Genomic DNA, 6,000 nt, shown 5'->3' on the forward strand with positions numbered 1-6,000 from the left:
CTCGGTAATGTGGGAAGCTAGGTCACGTGAGGATCAGATGCGTTGACCTTCCGCTTCATTTGTTTTGATCGAGCCATCATCCTACTGCTACACGGATACTGGTGCGAATGCCGAGCAACCGTAACTGCAGGAACAACAATTGGAATACCAAAGTTCCCCGAACTTTGACAACCAATAGGAATAGTGTCAGCAACACCTGGCCAGACAATGTATGTCCAGTTCGATCGCAGATAACGCCTCCAACCTTTCTTCAATTCCCAAATGAAGCGGTCGTATCCCTCTCCAGCGATTTGCTTGGAGTAATAGTGGTGTTGCACTACGGATTCTGAAGTAGAAGAACGTTCGCTACTCACCTCCCAATCTTCGAAGCTCGAAGTGAAAAGTCCGTTACTTGAAGAGGACAGACTGGCACAAAGAGGAGCGTGATCCTCATACAGAAGTTGAAGCAAGTCCTGGTCAATTCGGTGTTCACTTCCCCAAAACTCACCAGAATTCATCTACAAAAGACAACACACGAGATGAGTGTTTGGCCAGGATATCGAACAATAAATAGGCAAATATGCCGACAAGGAGTACTCACCAGATTAAAAGAATGAGAATATTCAAAAATAACTTAAAACCCAGAAGTTTGAAATTTTTGGCTTAAGGGTTAAATTTCATGAAGCTTTGAATAAACAAGGTGTCAGGCGGACAATGTGCGATTAAAGGCCAACGTCATGAACCATGAAGTTGCACAGATTATTAAAAAGAAAATCGCAAAGTTTTAAACCTTGATTTTCTACCTATCTTCTACAGCAAAGTCAACAACACATGTATGAAACCCATAAATTAACATGCAAAGTAAAAAGGGGAAGAAATTGAAAACTTACTCACTATTCGACGTCTAAGTTCAGTCCAGATGAAACTGCTCGGACGCTTTGGGTGGAAATCTCACGGCAAGCATTAAGTATAAACCTTTTTTTTTTACTCTGAGTTTTGTTTAGTGAAAAAATTAGTAAAAGTAAAGTTATGAGGAATACCCTGCCTTATTTATAGGCAGAGAGGCGAAAAAGGCAATCACTTCAAATTCCTTTATAAATATCGTTTCCCCCCCCCCCCCCCCCGCCCCCCCAAAAAAAAAAGAAAATATTGGGAAATCAAATATAATCAAGTGTAACCGTCGAACGTGATGAGAAAAAACCGAGTTTCGAGGAACTAATTAAGTCAGAGCATTAATTAGCCAAAAACTGAAAAGACGCCTGGTCAGCCTCACATCAAATCGCGAACAGGCGCGCCTAACACGTGTCACCAACACAAATGTAAAGGCAGCTTGGATGAAGTCTACAGGCAACTTCGGAAGTCCCGTACGGACTTGGGGGCAAAGTTATCCCAATTTTTGCACTCTGACGTGGCATCACATGATGGTTACATGTGGAATTAACTTTATATACCTGCTCGTAAGAGATATGCCGAACAGAGCACGGCTTATATTCGCACGGACGAAGCCTTCTTAACCGGACAGTGAGCAATCCAAACAGCACGCCACCACTTAGCAGTGTTAGCACTCAAATCGTGAGTCACAGAAGGAATCCCTATTTTGGGATCATATCACAAAGATATGGCAAGCTGTCTGAATCCCTTGATTAGTGTATTCTATATTTAATATGCAATCTTTCCAATTATATTAATTGTAATCTAAAGGGATATTCTTCACTCAAAGCTTATAGCCCTATAAATATTGATTCATAGTCACTGGGCAAAGGATCGAAAAACTTGTCTAAGAATTCATATTCAAAGATATTATTGTAAGAGCTCCAAGAAAGGGAATCATTATATTCTTTGTTCTTAAGCCAATACAAACTAAGGGGAGTAGGCTATTACCGAACTGATCGGGGCCGAACCTCTATAAGACTCTTGTGTCTTTATTTACTTCATTATATTACATATATATATTATACTACTTGTCGCTTACAATCAACCTTCATTGTCGTTTGCCAAAAGTGAGGCCAACACTTTTGAAATTCTACGGTGTTAAATCGTTTAATGGTTACATCTATTGCAGATGTATCCCACTAAAAATAAATCAATCATGTAGAATCAACAATGGAGATCGAATATCTTAAAACTTAAGCGCGCATCATTTTAAAAAAATTGAATTTTCATTTAGATATCCAATTTAGTCTGTTTATGTAAATATTTATATATTTATTTAATTAAAATTACTAATGTCGATAAATCTAAATATAAACTTTAATTTTTAATATTTATTAAAATCTATACTTTGGTAGATTTGAAAAATAAATAAAATTTGTATTTCATCCTTAATATTAATTTTCAATAAATATTATGAAAATTACATAATTTAAGTTTGTCCAAAATTAATTACAATTAATTTTCATATCACATTTAATTTTCTTTAAATATATATAATCATAATTCAAAATCCAATGTATTAAAAAAATTTCAAATTTATATGAAAATAAAATAAAATAAATCTTGAAAAATTATTCTAATTTATGTTGATCTAAAATAAATTAATAAATTAATTTTCAAGATAAACATAATTTTCCATTTAATTATATATGATGAAAAATATCTAACATTTAATTTTCTTGAATTAAATCAACATAAATATTAAATTTCCATTTAATTAAATTCTTATAGAGAAAGTACAAAATAGTCTACTTAGAAAATAATTATCTAGTTATTTCATAAACTAAGTGTTGATTTTCTAATTATAATATATCATAGTATATTTATTTTAATTAATCATTAATCAAAATTGTTTAGTTTAAGTTAATTAAGAATAAATTTTCAACTTTAATTTAATTTTAAAAACTAAAATGTTCAAAAATTCTAAAATATTTAAAAAAAAAATATATTTGAAAAATAATTAAAAATGATTATTAAAATAAAATAAAATATGTTTAAAATTATTCTAATTTAAGTTGATCTGAAATTAATAAATTTCCAACTTAAATATAATTTTCTATTTAATTAAATGTATTAAAATAGAATTATATAATTAAGAATATTGAAATAAATTAACTTAATTATTAATTCTAAATTAATAAAATATTCTAATTTAAGTTCATCTAAAGTTAATTAAGAATTAATTTTTACTTAAATATATTTTTTCTGTTTAATTAAATACTTAAAAAATAAAAATTAATTTACTAGAAATAACATACATCATTTATTTCATTAAGCTAAGTGTGTTTCTCTAAATTAATATTAAAATAATCTAATGAAAAATTAATTTCATTTATTTTAAAAATTAATTATGTTACTAATCAATTTTTAATTTGTTAAACTAATATAATAAGTCTTATATAATTATTTATATAAGGTAAATGGGTCTTTACAAATGGGGTGGTTAATGTGAGGAAGAATTAGGTTCAGTATGTGGTACCCATTACTAGTATGGCCCCCTAACTCTCACACAAGGTCCAAAAAAGAAGAATTTAACCTTTAAGTAAATAATTTATTAGTTAAATAAGCCTAATACTAACTAAGCCTAAATGAAACTATCAAAGTGATCATTTTATTTTTAGGAACTTAGTCAAATTATACATCCAAAAATAAATGGTTTCCTATATGTATCTAAGAACAATAACAAACATATAGGCTCACATAAGCATTGATCAGGATGTGCCCTACCATGTTACTAGGTTTAACACAAATGAAAGAAAATTATAAAATTACCTGCAAAAACTATTTATTTGATTTATTGATAATTAACTATGGTTGATTTGGATCATTGGATCCATCAATAAGTTACTCATAGTCATTTAAATTAAATAAATAATAGGTCTGCTTTTAAAAAATAAAATTTAAATAAACAAACAGACGAACATGCAACAAATAAGAAAAAATGGTTAAAAGATTTTATTCAATTTATATTTAATAAAAATATAAAATAATACACCCTAATTTCAAAAATTTAGGGTTGTCACAACCCTAAATTACTATTGAAAACAAATTAACTAACTATCAAAATTTATGTTATTTAAACAAAATGTATTTTAATAAAGTAAATATATAGTCATTTATCTAATCCTATAATATAAATTAATAAAATATATTAAGAAATAAAACAATTTTGAAAGTTGATATTTATTGTTAGAAATTGAAAAAACCTAGATTATTTGTTGAATTTATTATAATTTTTGAAATTCCGTATTTTAATATTCCCAGTTTAATTATCTAATTAAGTTATTAATTCAATGCGGAATAATAAAATTTGTACTGAAAACAGTTTTTCCGTAGTTACAGAATACAACTCTGTAACTCCAGAGAAATCCAGAAAAACAAACAGTGCATAACAGTAAAAACACACAAGATTTTTGTACGTGGTTTCAAGATCCTGGATAAAAATAATTCTAACAACTGGCACCAGAGCCATGGTAATTGATTTTCTTGTAAGAAATTTTGACTTAAAACGATATGTTTGTGATTTGGATGGTTTCATGATGTGTCATATTGATGTTTGATTGATGTTTGTGAATTCTGGAAAAAATAATTGATTGTCTGTATCTGGAATTATTTTTATTGGATAGTTTGGAAAATTCTAAGAAATTTACTTTTTTACAGAACTCGATTTCGATTTAATTTGAATTAGTTATGAATTTTTGAAAATCGAGAAAAATCGGGGTGGTGATCACCCTACCCACGCGCGCGGAAGGGCTGTTGGTGTAAAGCCCGCTTAGTTAATTTGGAAATTAGCGGTTATTTGTGTTAATCAGGAAATTATTTATAGCTATTTAAATAATTTATCATTGTTATTTATGGAATTCAGATATGCATAATTATGTCATCAGTAGCTTTTATGTTTCGCATTTCCGGTGTCCGGTATTTTGGAACGCGGCGTTTGGCTCAGTAGAAATCACAACTTAGTATGTTAGTATTTTGGGGGCGGGATTTAGACATTGGGAATGTCGGGAATGGCCGGGAATTTAGAATGTCCCAAAAATACCCCTTTAGTATGATTTTAGTGATTTTATGGTGGAGGGGCAAAATGGTCTTTTTGCCCCATTAGTATTTTGTCTTATATGATTTAATAAATGAAATAAATGTTTAAATTATGCATGTTATTTGGCTGAATGATTTATTGTGTAAAGACTCCTTTTTACTCATTTCTCATTTAACTTAGAAAAAAAATAGAAAATTCAAGCAAAACTCTCTCTCTTTTTCTCTCATTTCGGCTGGGTATTTGGGGTGCTAAAGCTGGGTTTTTCCTTCAATTCTCAAAGCTAATTCATCCTAATTGTGAGCTCTAGGTTGTGGTATGTAATCTCTAACTCCTTTCTCTTATTGTTTTGCATAAAAATGATGAAATGTGATGATGCTTGCATGTTGTGTTAGATGTTGTTGCTGCTGCTTTTGTTGTTGAATTTTTGAGGATCAAAGCATGTTTATGTGTTGAATAATTGAGTTGTTGAAAGCATGTAAGTTGATTGAGCTAGGTTTTGGTTTTCTATGCAAAATATGTGAAATTTTGAAAGAAAATGTGATGTTTTGTTTCTGTGAATTGCTGGATGTTGTTGTTTGTTTTCAGAGGCTATATTATGCTAGTTTAGGTTGATTTTAGTTGGTTTGCATGCTTGTTATGTGGTTTTGCTCAAGCTTGAGTTTGGAACTCAAAGCTTGAGCTCCAATGGCAAAATTTGTGTATGTGGTTTTACGGGTAGGTTTGATGCCTTGGAAATGTTTATTAGGGTCTATTTAGCGAGTACTGGAAAGTTTGGGATCAATTGGGTTCGAATTGGTCAAGATATGGGAATTTTTGGTTCTTTGCGAGGAACGGAATTCGGTTGAGCATCCGGAATTCGGATGGGGGTTCGAATTTTCCCGAACCGGAATTCGGTTGGGCAACGGACTTCCGGATGGGGGATTTTTCAGAACCCTAGTTTTCCTCGTTTTTGGGTTTTTAGGGGTATTGCCATGCTTTTTATCGATAGGGAAACTTTTAGTTTCAAGTTTTAGTCCCCGGGAAGTGATTTAGCATGTCGCTTATAGCGT

This window comes from Cannabis sativa, chromosome 6, assembly GCF_029168945.1.
Source record: "Cannabis sativa cultivar Pink pepper isolate KNU-18-1 chromosome 6, ASM2916894v1, whole genome shotgun sequence".
Taxonomy (NCBI): Eukaryota; Viridiplantae; Streptophyta; class Magnoliopsida; order Rosales; family Cannabaceae; genus Cannabis; species Cannabis sativa.